The 14557-nt window shown below is 45.3% G+C and overlaps 1 long non-coding RNA gene across 6 annotated transcripts in view; it reads right to left on the reverse strand.

Annotated features, from left to right (window-relative positions):
- Window positions 1-585: 585 nt before the first annotated feature.
- LOC132911592 (uncharacterized) overlaps window positions 586-14557 on the reverse strand; it is a 91231-nt gene continuing 77259 nt past the window's right edge. For 5 of the 6 annotated variants that reach the window (XR_009659046.1, XR_009659043.1, XR_009659044.1 and 2 more), the window contains exon 2: window positions 586-2360. This is a non-coding gene — a long non-coding RNA (uncharacterized LOC132911592). Of the gene's footprint in view, window positions 2361-9260; window positions 9414-14557 lie in introns of those variants that run through there. The other variant, XR_009659042.1, reaches the window with a different exon arrangement.

Consider the following 14557-nt stretch of genomic DNA (forward strand, 5'->3'; position numbering starts at 1 on the left):
TGACGTCGTAGTAAAGTAGCTGGGATGTGATCGAGGCGTTGCGATCGCTGACGGAAGAGTCCGATAGCCGGGAAACGGTGGAGAAGTCGATGTTCGTCCTTAGCGAATGAACAACCTCGTAAACTGGCGATCGTTGCGCAATGCAGTTACGCGCTTACGAGCACCGTGTCGCCGTAGCGTCATTGTGCTCTGTAGCGCTACGAGAATGAGAACAGAGGAGAGGGAACAAAGGTGTTCGTGGATTCAGTTATAATCGGGAACCAAAGTCACCGAATAAACTCGACGGTTGGTTAACGGTTGCTTGCGAGGATCTGTAGGCACACGCGCCGTACACGAGAGTTACATTAGCCTGAGGCTGAGATACCGATACTGTGTAATGGCAAGAGACTCAGGAACGAGTCTCTATCGGCGAGCTTTCGGCTTTATTTTCCGGCCACGACCTTACGCGCACCTTGTTGGGAGATATTTGTCGTGAAATGGCTGGCTCCCGTGCAATCGATGTTTCTATTTTGCATTAAGTCTTTATCGTTGTGGTAGTTGCTTGGAATTATTTTTGCTCGCATAGCGAATAACATACACAGGGGATAAAATCGGAGAAAGAAGAGATTTCCGCTTTATTATCAATTTACCTACTATATTTAATCTTCCGGATTCTATCTTTATATCGTTTTATGTTTATTTTCACAACAGTTAACAAACACAGTTCCCAGCTTTATTATTTCATGTTCACTGTGACAACGTTCAACAAATACACGATTTATTTTACACGGTGAAATGTGATTTTGTACTGTTGTAGGAGAATACGCAAAGGAGACGTACCAGTAGATACCGCCGTGCGCGAAAGACAACAGGAGGCGACTATAAACGAACGACTATCCTTATGGCGTAACTATACGGCCCACTAAAACTTGCCCGTTGCATAATTCCAAAGTGGCGCATACCCACGCTTCGTATGCCAGCTCTTACTCTCGTCTCTTGTCCTTCTCGGCTTTCAGCATCCCTGCTTCGTCCCTTTTTTCTTCTGTTATTCTATCACCGTTCTCACTTTCTTTGTCTCTCTCTTACGCTTTCCGGCACGCATGTATTTCCTTGTGTCTCGGCGTAAAACGCGTTACTACGAAACTTGACAAAGAGAAACTAGAATTTCTGCGAATTCACCCGGAGACACGGATTTCTTAATATTTTATCTGCGATCGTTCCAATCGACCGAGATTTCAATAAGTCGCAGCGATGGTTGCATCGGTGAACATTTTTAAGGCCACATGAATTTTTAACTCTTCGTCTTGGTTTATACGAATTTCATTAATTGAACAAAACAGCAAAGTACTGTCAAAAAGTACGTTAAATGATAGTTTCGAAACATTGTGCTATTTTCGCGGTTCGAAACTCTCGACACCCAGTTGAAAAATATTATTTAATATTTGGTATAAATAAGTCACGAGAATTTATGATATAACTTTATTCTAATTTAATTAATACTAATTAAAATGAGTCGGCGTTTAAACCGTAAACTCTCCTTAATTGATACTATTTCACCGATTCGTTGCAAACAGTTTGTATCGTAAAGAAACAAAAGTAAACGTAATGAAAAAGATTTGTGGAGATTTTAATTGCTGACAAAACAGATATTCCTGGTATTGTATTGACAAACGTGTTAACAATTAATCGAAGAAACAGTTTCTTGATTCGTTTTAGTCAGCCGATAAACCATTGAAACTCAATCAATCGATGATGGGTCGATAGCTGGCGTTAATTAGCTGGAAGCTATTTAGTAGCATTTTACTGGTAGTCAGCGAGCATCGTAAGTTTGCATAGAGTTTTATCGCTCGTAATCCATAAACACTTCGAGCTTATCACAGTCGCAACTGAAATATCATTCTTCGGACGTTACCTCGATACAAGCGAACGTTCGACGATAGTTGATATTCGCTGTTACCTACACCTGTTTCGAGAAGAAGCTTGCTTCGAGCAGAGGACAACGATCCGCATAGTCTCGTACCAATGAGAACTGTCGGAGTTTCGTCGAGTTTCTTCTACCTCGTCATTCGTCTCGAGCGATGCGGTTAAAGACTAGGTCGGCTACCGTAACGATCTACATACGTAAGAAGAGAAGGAAGGAGACAAGGCTCGGCATTGTCCGACCAACGTCGGTTACCGGTAATGATCCGCCTAAAAGCCGCTCTCTTCTACTATGACGAGTCAATGTTCGCTGGATTTTAAAGCTGACCAATTTATTATCTTAGATTTCAAGCTTTCACGATGACATATTTATGGTTCTTCGAATTTCCATAGTGTTATCGGTACGCCGCGTTTTGTTCGGACGTTTCGTAAACATTCCAGTACATTTCATCGGAGTAAACCTGAAAAAACAAAGCTAATTTATTATTGCTATTATTATTATCCAAGGATGGGAATCCTTCGGTAGACGAAAGTAAACGAAACAAGATGATGCGAAGAGTAACAGAAGAAGAATAAAAATGAAATAATATGCGTAGCGAGTCACGCAAGGGTTCGTATCTCACGATTAGATATTGAATTCAAATGATTAATATTTCTTTGCAATATAATATATTCCGCAATTTATCAATAGGAAATTATAGCAATAATTAAGCTTTTAGGCGATGTATCGTATTTTATTGACGGCGGAGACGCGCATCAAATGGTCTAACGACGTTTTGTCTCAATCGTCTAAAAAAGCTTCCAAGAGTTAAAAAATGAAAGCGTACGACTTCCAAAATGGAAAGAAAGTAGACGGTAACGGAGGTGTCGCGAAGAGAAGTCGATCATCTTGCCGATCGCATTCCGCTGGTCGATCGGATTGACGCTGCGTGACGCGGCCACGGACGACTAATTGCGAGAGCAACGAATCCCGTGGACGGCATCGAAGCAGAATTAACGAGGCAAAGAATCCGCGCGATCATCGCCGCTGTCCTTAAACGCTGCACGCCCAATCCGTACGCGGCAAAAATACCTCTCTTCTCGTCTCTCTCGTCTCACGGTTTCTCGCGACGAAGCGGGGCGGTAGCGCGCGCGATGCGGCCGAAGAGGAAAGAGAGCCACCGTGACGAGAGGGATGGCGCGGAGCGGAAAGGGTCTCGCGGCTTTCGGCGGTTAGTGGAGTGTCTGAAAGGGAGAAAGAGAGAAGGAAAGAGAGACGAGAGGCTGTAAGAGGGACTACAGTCGGACGAAGATGGAAATGGAGACGGAGCAGGAGCGAGCGGAACGCGTCGAAAGAGAAAAGGAGCGCGGCCGAGCGAAGCGCGCGAGCATTTTCGCTGGCCTTGACGCAGCGACGGAGGGCGATGCACCTCTCCTGGCGAACACACTGCGAAACCGGGAGCGCGTCGCGAGCGGACGCACACGCGCGTCTCTTTACTTTCTCATGGACGACACACGCTCGTCTCTTTCGAGCGCGTACACTCGTTTCACGAGCCAACGTAACCCATCGTCACTTTCGGCAGAAACGCGTCTTTTCGGTGTCACGTTCCTTTTCTTCCTCCTTTTTGTCCCTTTTGTCGTTTTTGTCGAGAACGGAAAACGTATCGAACATACGCTTCACTATCGTATGGTAGGCGGCAGAGTAAAGAGGAAAGGGATTTACTTGATATCGGACATGGGCTATCGAAGCAACCTACTTCGTCCTCATGAATGAGAGAAGAAGGAACGAGAAATGGGAGTCCTCGAACGTGAACGAAAGCAGCCGAGGTCGATCGACATGCGATCGTCCGGCGGACGCGGGCGCTCGCAAATGAGCATACGTGCAGGCGTGCAACGGGTGCCAGGAGTGCCGGGGACGGCGAAGACCGGAGGGCCCGGTCCAACTTGCGAACGCCCGACACTGACCTCACCCAACGACCGCTGCCGTTGCCGCTGCACCTCGTCCCCTTCCCAGCGTCCCAACTCTTCCCCTTCAGCCCCTCGAACACCCTCCGTACACTGCCTGCCAAAAGTCGGCAAAGAATTCGACGCAGCTATAGTCCGTTCGCGTGTGCCGAACGAATGCCACAGGTGCGCGTCCTCCACTCGACTTTTTCGAGAATTTCGCGTCGCCATTCTCCGGCGCGGCTCGCTCAAAGATATTGCTTTCGACATTGCTCAAAGATAACTTCCTAGATCCTTTTCGGGATCGTTTACAGGATGAAAGTGGTCGTAACTCTAATAAGATGACACCGAGGAGACACCATGATACATAAGGGAAACGATGGCTGATACTCGTTAACGATCTCTCGTCTTCGAAACGGAATGGAACGTTATGCAGAAGCAAAAAGAGCATCGGAGGCGCAACAGAAACCGCAATTCTTTTCTTTCGCCTGCTTCCAGCTTCGTGGCCACGGTGCAATGCACCGTGAACGGGGCACATGGACTGGCGGGCATAACCGCGAACGAACCAACCCAGGCGAAACCCCGAACGACTCGACGAAATGACGAGGAGAAACGAGAGGCCTAAGAAGAGAGACTCAAAGACGAACCGAGAAGAGGAAAAAGAGGAGAGGCGGCGGATAAGAGTAAGAAAAGGAAACAGGAGAGTGGAGAAAGGAGAGAAAAAGGGAGGGGCTGCAGCCTCCTGGTACTGGATCCATGGGACTGGCTCCGCGTTTTCGGCCCGCGGGAATGCGAGCCACGGAGGATAGGTCGGGACTTGCTTTATGGACTTCGTGGTCCTCCCCTCCTTCGCTCTTCTCCTCTCCTCGTCATTTCTCATTCCCCTTTCCGGCCCGTTGGCCGGCGTTGCCCCTTCAATCCTTTCGTTTGCGATCGTTGGCCGAGCGCGCGTACGCGTCTTGTTATTAAGCCCGTATGGTGGCCATGGTCGTTTCATATAGCTCGCGTTTCCAAGCTGCCTTTCTTCATCTCTATGTCCCTGCCTCTTTCTCTCGGGCTCCTATCGATACGATCGAAGCAACGCGGAAATGTTGCGGCCCGAAATGTTTGCCAGGCAGGCCGCGAGCATCGCGAAAAATTTCACGACGGGGAAAAATAGGGACCTGGTCGTGGAGAGGCGGTTCGCGCGCGCGAGTCACGAACCAGTGACTCGCGAAACGAAGTCGATGAATAGGAGCGTTGATAATTACCGAGCATGGGCGTTCGCGTCGGGACAAAAGGCTCTTTTGTTCGGCCCGGGACAGGATACTTTTGCAAAGCAAATACAACGCCGTAGGTTCGGTCGGCGTCGATTTATCGACTTTCTGCCCGCTCGCTATCTGCGTCGATCGTTGGACGCATCCGAATCAACGTTAGGAAACCGAAGGCGTCAAGCAAAACGTCAGAAGATATTAATGTCAGAGTTATTTCTCGAGCTAAGTAATTTGTCTTGCAACTCGCCGAATTCGGTTATGATCAAATCTACATTCGACGATCTACATCTAGTTAAACGTTCTACATTTGAGTACGGAGTATGTGACTCGGTGTTAGGCGCGCGATAAACGGTGAAATATATCGCGCGTACTTACATTTAATAGCTTAGCGGCCGGCAGTTTTCTCGGAGTGTCATATAACAGTAACTCGTCAGAAGGAAAGAAGTTTGTTCAATGCTAATATACTCAGTTGTGATTATCGTAATTCAATAGTACATTATGTTACTTCTGGATGTTGTTTCGTTGCTTAGTTAGAAATAATTCTACCATGAGATTGTTCAAATCATTCTCTCTTATTCCTTCTCTTGTTGTTTCGTTATTGTATTAAAAGCTAATGGTATCTCATAATATACGACGAGTTCAATTGTTCTGTGCAAAGATTGAATTTTAGGACGTTGATTCAGATAATGCTACTTTACCATTGACGCGAATTTAAATGTTACATCTTGCATATAGGAATTTCTAATTGAAGACTAACTGAAGATATAATAAAAGACAATCAACAGACTAATGCACTGATATCACTCCGCCCTTTCTGATATATCGATACGGAATACAACGAAAAGAGTTTGTGCATTCGATAGATGAAACGCGTCGTTCAAAGTAGTTCGATATTCGATCGACCATCGTCGAACATTATTAGTCGATTTGAATATGAAACTGCGCTCGTAGTGCGAGATATAATCGACGAACGTCGAACGATCTAGTTTTAGAAGTTATTAAGCGTGGCCGTAATTCAATTTGAACGGTGCGACCTCGAAAAGCGAGGGGCCAACGGAAGACAAAGTTGCCTCTTTATCGGAAGCGGAGCAACGAAGGCGACATTCTCGGAATGGATTCATGGTCGGTGGCGGTGCCAATTTGCTCGACCTTGTGCCGAGTTGGCGGCCAGTTTGGACACCCGAAGAGACGACGGTGTCGACCAGAGAGAGTCGTGTGCGGCCTTGCGAGAAGGGTGCATCCGAGGAAGGATTCGCGACGGAAACCGATTTGGAAATCGATTCGGAAACGATTCGAGGTTGTTCGGGAACGAGTTGCATTCGCACGTAGGCGCCGGTTCGCGGAATGCCAACCGTAACTGGCGCAGGTAGGTAGGCAGCGATAAATAAATAATACCGATCGAACTCGTCCAGTCCTGCAATACCTGCATGCACAGATATATATATACGCCATCTTACAGTATCTTAAATATCCTAATACCTGTTTACTTTTTACAAGGTATATTTTGATTACAAAATTATGGATCGATTGAAGTTCGTAATATAGATATGTATGCTTGATAATATCATGAAAGTATTGAGAATACTTACAGATACCTTTCATAAATATACTTTACGTGCGTTTTATAGAACATTTTCAAATTTTGTTAGCGCCGTTACGAGACGAATGTGACGTTCAAAGTACATCTGAAACTACATATAGAAATTACGAGGTATTTAGTATAATTTTGCAAAAGTGTCTAAGCAGTTAATTATCCATTGTATCGATGTACTTCGATATTCAGTGGCATCGTGTTTACGTAACTATGCTTGAGATGGCTATTCACGATGTATACTAATTTTCCATTGAATAGGCGTTTGTAGTAAATATTCTGCAACTGCTCGTTTTAACTTTCCACTGAAGCTTTTCTTAAAACGTTCAAAGTCCTTCCTCCGATCGAAACGAATGATCGAGACGTAAAAACTTGGAAGAGCACAGCAAATTGGGTTAAGTCTGGTAGGTCTTAAGTAACTCGAGTATAGAAACACGAGGATTAATATTGGCCGTCACGTTCGCTTTTACCAGCGCCTCTTCTTTTCTCTTCTTCTTCCCCTCTATCTTTTCTTTCGTTCATATACTTACAAACCTACTTAATTTATCGATAGGATAAGTCAAAGCTGTAGTTGATATCTGGCGTTTCAACGCATCGCTTGAGCACGCATGAGTGCAGATGAGTTACGAACTAGAATCGCGATTTTATCTACGCAAGAAGCGTGCGTTGTACGAAGCATGGATCTAGGATGAAAGAAACGCGTAATCTTCGCACATCGAGATCCAGACGATCAATGATAAATTTCCATATATATATAGGACAATTTGATTTCGAAACAATGTCAAGTCAGATAACATGGACGTGGCTGCTCCGGCGAAATTCGGAGAAACGATCGCAACGCCTGATAACCGATCGCTGCTGGGTGGCGCAATTAATAGACGCGATACGCGTGCATCGCGCGGTAGAACCGTCCAAGGTGTTTATTTGCCGAGCGTCGATGAAAATGAATCGCGTTTCGCCCGTGACACGTGTACAACGGGGAAACGAAGCTTCGACTGAAGAGGGAAAGCGGGTTCGTTTCGCTCAGGAAATAAAAGTCTGATCTGCTGTCGACTAATCGGTTTGATTTTCGAACCGTACCAAAGGTTGTTCGAATCGACGTCGACATTGACCCTGTCGACATACTGCGAACAACTATGTGCTATACGTACAGCGAGAGTCACGGACAATCAAACTTGTAAGATACCGGTTACCATGTAGAGAATATGCAAATATTTCTACAATGGTGGTACAAACAGACAAACAACGATTCGTCGTGAAAAAAAGAAGTCTTTATTTATTAGGGTCAAGGGTTAGAAGTCTTTGTTATTTGGAGGGTTTCGCAAAATTTCTTCTTTCGAAGGTATCGATCTGATTTTATCCGAAATTCAATTAACGTGATATTAATTTTAAAGAAGTTCTGTGTCGGACACATCACTGTTACAAGCTATATTTTCCAAATACACGAATTAGCGAAGCTGTGATTTCATACGTATTTCGAGAGTGCCAAGGTTATTAACCAAGATACTAACTACCAAATTTCATTTGGAATGTGGAATGTGCCATTGGGAAAAGTATCCGAAGCAAAACTCAGTAATCACGTTCGCCGGATCGTCGATTAATTATTTTCACGTGGTGCGGCCTAATTCCCCGACTCTCTTCCGAACGAGTGACGCGCGCTCATCACCGCCTAGTAGCCGCGAGTAATTTAAACACCTATTAACTCGTGTGCCGGCCAAGCGATCCATTACAGCCGCGAAATGCGCTTTATCGAGTATCGAGTATCGTGCGTTACGAGCGTCCACGAGAACGCGACTTTACTTCAACTAAAATACGGTCGGCTCTATGCGAGCTACTTTCGTTTCCACGCGAAAGCTGTCCAACTGAATGGAATAAAAAGCAATAAGTAGGAACCGATCGGTTGGCGATCGGTTTTGCGAGTCGCGGGCTGATTTTGAATTCCTTTGCCGGAATCGCGACAGGAAAAACCGCGTTCGAAAGAAACAAAGGGAGCTCTTGGGAAGAATACTGCGAGCAAAGGACGAGAATGGAACGAGAGCGGAATAGGAGAGAGGAGAAGCGAAATCAGGGCGACGGCTATTGTTACTTAGTTAATTTCAAGCTGCACTTGGAAGAGGTAAAACTGTGCTCGCTTAATGCCCGTGTTGCCGAGTGCACACGCATTGTCTGAACCGATGCCCACCGGGGTCCGCTCATAAATCCACAGTGTACTCGCTTAATCCGCGCGCACACGCTCCTCGGCTTAGGGGATGTGTGCGTGCGTGCCGGTGAGCGGGCGCGCTCGCCCTGCTGCCCAAACAATGCGCGTTTCGCCGCGAATACGCGGGTTTATCGACGATACAGAGAGACAATGAGAGGGCCGGCTAGATAGGATAGCATCCGAGAGCATCCGTCTCGAATTCCCCGCGAAAACCTCTTAACTTTGGGCATTGTTTGCAGGGATAATGTCTCCTCTGACGATATCCGTTCCTCGGAATTACTGATTTCCACGACACGAACATGCGTATACGAGTTACGCGTCCGTACGAACATGCGTGCACCAGCTACCTACCCAAGAGGAGCACGAGGCTTAGATGGCGATTACGAGCGCGTACCTCGTTTCCAGATCGCGGCGCGCGTTACGCGAGTTGCGCCGCGCGTGTTCCGTTTAGCCGGCGGTTTTTGCGAAACTATGTTACGGGAGGCAACTACGGAAGCCCGGCACTCCAGCCACCACCAATCGACTGCCATGCCACCGCACTCTCCACGCTCCACTCGATCGATCCTCCGTTGGATAATTTCCAGTGTGACGATCAAGGAGCTGACGCGCACACCGTTATTTAAATGCCAACGCGTGAAGCGAGATGAACCGAGACGCTTCTGCGTGTAACGCGTAATTAAAAACGGCTATCGTCGCGTTAGCTCTCCAATCGCCGATATATAGACTATATTTTTCGATACGTCGCTCTCCCGCCGCTTTGCCGTCCTTAAACGCCATGGAAGATGTCTGCCTCCGGCAAGGAACAAACGCGAGGAACGACAGACGGGCGAAAAATACACGTCGAAGGTCCTCGATTCGCGGCAGAGTTCGAGGTCGGACCTTGTCTACCTACCGAATACTCAGCCGACTGGAGGTCCGCCCCCGACCTTCACCGCGGCTTCAGCTAACCACAGCCTCCATTCGTTTTATTAACATTTCGCTTTGGCAAACATTCGGCTCGGGGGATCCGACCTACCTCGAGGTTAAGGCTGCTGCGAGGTGAGGGCACGAACGGTGCACCCAGTCGTTTCGACAATAATGTTTCTTACAAATTCTTTTTTGCAAATGCACCTACGCTTTTCGAGATTGAGCTTCAATTTTTATTGCATACACGCCGTTGATTAATATTGGTAGAAGAATTCCTGGTCTCATATAAAATGTGGCGATTGATTTAAATCGTCAAGGAGATGGTCAATCGATTATCATCGTATTTAAGTATAAAATAGCAGTCGAAAAAAGTGAGAATTATGAAAGAAATTGCCAATCATACTCGTTGCTCCCAATTCATGAAAATTAAGTTATTTTAAATGAACTTTCGCCAAGGTTGCACTTGACTGTTTAATTAAGTCCTCCTCCTATGATATGATCGTACATACAATTGCGACGATCGTATAATGTGATGAATACCTTAATGAAAATAATTGAGATTAAAGATATTGGAGCATCCTTTGGTTTCCTTAGAGAGAAATAAACATGGACAAGGGTCATTTTTGTTACGAGCTGTTCAATTGCGCTGCTGCCTGATGAAACAAATGAACTCTGCATACCGTTCATTACCGCTGTTGACTTGATTGCCGATTTCGTCTCGAGTCCAACGTCAAATCAGTATCTCGGAGACTTTCCTCCGAGATTTTCGAAGAAGAATTTTCTCGAAGACGCTTGCGAAACAAAGATGACGGAACACGGAAGAAGCAGGAACGACACGAAGGAACAAGTTGATAGCGTGTTTCGTAATTAGCGTGTATACGGAGGAGTTCCCGCGGTGCAAACCCAGCGTACGCGTTTCAGATCCCCTTAAAATCTTCCCGAGTGCAACTTTCCTCGTAACAGTCGCGCCACCGGAGTGGAACAGTCGTAAAATCAAATGCTATTGCGCGTCGAGTTTAACGCGTGACTCCTCGTCGGATTACCGGCGTCATTAGCGGGCCAGTTCCCGCGACGTAAGAGACGTTACGCATTCGAGAATCTCGATTTTTCGTCAGTTGGAAGTTCTCGACGATGCTCTTCTACGTCTCGCGTACGACACGATTATTCAACATGTCGACTGCCACGTTGAATCTGGACAGCGACGGTTGGCCTTTCCTATATATTTTGAGCTCATTAAAATATCACACGGATACGACCGAGCAAAATATTTGAGCACTAGAACTAGCAGAGTGGTCGAAACGACCAATTCTTACTTTTTCATAGGAATTTTATAAACTTACGACGATGCATCTTTAGAGAGTCGAATGATTTTTCGCAAAGTATAGGAACGAAAGCTTTCGTTCCTTACTGCATTACAAATTCATTTTCTTTAATACAAGTTTCACATTTTTGCTGTCGTCGGTTCTACTGTTAAATATCGTAAATAACCGGATAAATTATTAAAATAAAAAATGTGCCATTCTACCATTAACAATATCTATTATTACATACCATCTTGGAAAAAGTAAAGATCAAGAGCGTGGAGACGAAAATTTCGAAATATTCGACGAACCTGATGGACGATAGCGATTATTCCACGAACGAATAAAGAACAATTTTTCGATTATTTCCGCGTAACTCGGAGCACATTGGACGTGTCACGCGCGAAATAAACATTTGGCCGATTACCAGGGTGGCACGTCATCGGCTGCAGTCGAATCACCGAGTGCGGTCATTGCACCGTCGGTAGCTCTGTCAATGAAGCGGGCCGAGTGCTCGCTCTAATTTCGATCAATTAATAAAAGACCGAGGCTGTCCCGCCAGGAAGGGCCGGGCTCCGTCTCCGTTCGCCTGGAATTAAGCATATTTGCGGGAGAAGCGTTGCGGGAAGCCCCTAACTCCGCTCGACCCCTCCGCCACGCAGTCACCATAAAACCGTAATATCAAGAACGATACGCGTTGCGTAATCGCCGCGAAAGAGTCGCGAACAAACGAGCCTTCTCGTGCTGCACTGGCTGCACTTCGATCTTCTATCGTACGAACGGTTAATCGTCGCAATGGCCTTCGAGCTTTCTCGAAGAGAGTCAATCAGACCGACTCAGAGACTGGAGATTTTCGTTTCTCTCGCGAAGCTCGAGAGAACACAGGAGGAAAAATAGCGCGCGCGCGCGCGCGTCAAGGTAGAAAAGAAAGGGAGGAAGTCGCGGCGATTCGTAGGAAACGCCGATAACTCCCGTTATCGATCGCCGCGCCGGATGCAGGTTTATAAGCCTTTCAGATTACGCGGTCCCCTCGACGCGGTGCATCGAATGCACCGGCTCTCTCTCTCTCTCCCTCTCTCTCTCTCTCTTTCTCTCTCGCTTCGTCCCTCTTGCCTTCGTCCCCTCGCCGCCTCTTTCCTACCTTCTCTGTCTCATGCCCCCGAACCCCGACCCCCATAGCCCGTTACGTTCCCTGCCACGAGACCCTTTTGCGCGATTTATCAACCTCGCCCTGCTCTCGCCCCTCGTACCCCCCTCTTTTGCTCGCCGTTGAACCGCTGCAGTTTTGCAATTTCAACCTCATTTTTGCGCATCGCTATCGCGTCGGGCAAACACGATAAAGCGAGCAACTTTATCAGGTACCGACGCTTATCGACGCGCTTTATTTTTTCAGGCCACTCAGGCATTTTCGCAAGAATCCACGTGCGCTACCTATCCACGTTTCGCGAAAAAAATAAAACCTGTGTCGCAACGAGATCTATTTGTCCGTTTCGATCGGATCGTGAACCGTCTGGAGGCGTTTTCGCGCCTTTCGAAATTCTCTTTCGAAATTTCTTACGAAGTGATTCTACGAAGAACTGCTGTTTGTTTCATCGGTTTCGGTTCTAAATCTCGTCAGATCAGTCGCAGCATTCATCATTACGTCGATATACCTTCCGAAGATAGATTTGTACGCGAAAGATTTTGAGTATTGATTTTAAGTTTTAGGTTGCACATACTACATAAAAAGCATATTTCTTGAATCGATTAACTATTTTGGGAAAGTTATTCTATCAGCTTCAAAATCGAAAACAAATTGTAAATGAATTATTATTACGTTGCGATAATTTATTGAACTACTTTATAGGACAACGAGTGGATAAACTAATAATATATTAACGATTTTGTCAAAAAATGTATACAATTTAGAATTCATAGTCTGCGTAAAATATTAAAATTAGGAAACGTTATAAGAATTTTGTGCGAGAGTATAATGCTTTCAGCTCTGAATAATCGTCGAATTAACTCGGCTAACTTTAAGTTCTACGTCAGTCGCATTCCATGTTTCCAGGCGACGCTTCGTGGAACGGTTTCTTAATAGTAATCGGCAGCGTACTCGTAGCGGAGATAGCGTGACGTTAATTCATTCATAAATAACGGGCGAGTACCGGTAGCCAAGCTAGTAGCGGCTAAACTATCAGAAAAATGTAATTCATTTCGACTCACGCCTATCTTCGAATCGCTTAAGAATTATTCAATCTTATATTGGATTCTCGCGTATCTTTTAACAATCTTTGTAAGTATTAAGACACTTACAGAAAGTATGGATGACCTCGATAATCACCAAGAAATTGATAGAGCCTTTAGTATTTTTATCTCGTTTAAAATCCACAATACAGAGAACTTACATATCGAATATTCAAAATTCTTTCGCATCTGTGGTATCCGTCCAGTCCCTCCATCCAATTTTGTCATTCGTATCAATAGTCATTACGTTTATCATTTTTCTATATCGATTACACGAACTTTGTAAATAATTGTATAAACGAAACTCAGATTTTGAGCAAACTTCTGAGATTCAAATTTCATCCCATCTAATTTGGCCACTATTTTCCAAATAAGTTTTGCGATAAAATGCTATGAATTAATTCGCGTTAACTCGTTATTTCTCTATAATTCCTGCAACCATTCTGTCAACTTTTATTGTATATTTTAGTTCGTCGTCTCGTGTAAATGTAAAATTTCAATTTTATAATATCCTTAGGTTAATTAAATTAGTCTAGATGAATCGATCAACGTATTTCGTGAGAGACCAGCAGATGTCTTAATAACTATGGTCAATAGCGTACGCGTGATATCGAATCGATCGGTTCTGAAATAGAATGGCAACCTGGAATAAGGAGAATAAAGAAAGACACGTTCGGTACATTTTTGGAAAAATCGGTTTTTAAGTTACGCTGTTCCACCATTTTCAACACACTTAACGCACTTCTTGTATCCACTATTGCGTCGTCTTCTGACGAAATAACTGCAACCTGCGTCTACTGAAATGATCGACAGGCACTGTAGAACCACGCTTTGCTGTTAATTCAACTTTGACGAAAATGTGCTATACACCCGTAAGACGCCACTCCCTCTACGATTGAATAGAAACCTCAAATAAGTGTCTGAAGCATATTTAGCATAATAGCGTAAGTTTCAAGCATCTAACGTGTTGTGCTTCGTGTCGAACGTTACGCGTCGCCTTCTGACGAAATGTCTGCAACTCGTGTCTACTAAAACGATCGACGATCGACCCGGAGAATCATATTTTGCTGTTGATTCAGCTTTGAGCAAAATGTGCCACAGACCCTCGTATTCGAAGTTTCCGTATAATTCCGCAAGAACTTGGTTTTTAATTCGTGGAATATCGAGTGGCTGCGCACAGAGTCCTATCGCGGCGACTCGAGATCAAGTCGAGGGACAAAGCCACGAGAGGGGTTCGTGCCGCGAGTTAATTAGAGCG

The sequence above is a fragment of the Bombus pascuorum genome, chromosome 11, assembly GCF_905332965.1.
Source record: "Bombus pascuorum chromosome 11, iyBomPasc1.1, whole genome shotgun sequence".
NCBI lineage: Eukaryota > Metazoa > Arthropoda > Insecta > Hymenoptera > Apidae > Bombus > Bombus pascuorum.